Genomic DNA, 693 nt, shown 5'->3' with positions numbered 1-693 from the left:
CCGCAGCCCGCCCTGGCGCACGCGCGCAGCCGCCGGGAAGTCGCGCACGCGCCCGGCCGCGTTCCCCGAGGGCCTCTCCCCAGAGCGCGTGCGCGCGGGCAGGGCGGCGCCATTTTGGGTGAAGACAGACTGGCGGCCAGGCTGCCATTCACAGTTGGCCACGTTGCTCTTTAATGGCCTTTTAGCCTCCTTCCAGACCCTCTTAAGTGGGAATTCCCTAAGAAATCACCGCGCTGTTACTGGCCTTCCCCCTGGGAAGATCTGTAGTCAGAAGCCGGTTCTGAATTCGGATTCTTTTGGAGTCCAGGCTTTTCGTTGTAGGTGCACTTGTTTTCGATGCCTGGAGGTCGTCAATGGCCAGCTTTTTTTTTGAGCTTGTGTGTAGCCTGGACGACTCAGATTGATATTTTCTTCAAATTTGAAAGTGAATCGTAATTGGTAGATTTATGGTTCAGTATTTTTATAAAGGCAATTTGTATCTTTAGAAATCCTCCTTCCTGACCAGTGTTAGGGTTCCAAACAGCAGCCGCTTCCCCCCTCCCCAACAGGGACCTATAGACTTTGGAGTCGGAAAAAGGGAACTTAGCTGATAAGCACCTTGACCTTTGAAGTCAAGAGAAACAAACTCTGCTGAGAAGCAGCCTGACTTTTTTCTGACCTCCAAAGATAAGATAAGCAGATTCTACCTGATAA

The sequence above is a fragment of the Nannospalax galili genome, unplaced genomic scaffold (genome assembly GCF_000622305.1).
Source record: "Nannospalax galili isolate Female #2095 unplaced genomic scaffold, S.galili_v1.0 scaffold1128, whole genome shotgun sequence".
Taxonomy (NCBI): Eukaryota; Metazoa; Chordata; class Mammalia; order Rodentia; family Spalacidae; genus Nannospalax; species Nannospalax galili.
Note: the sequence above shows the minus strand (reverse complement) of the source record.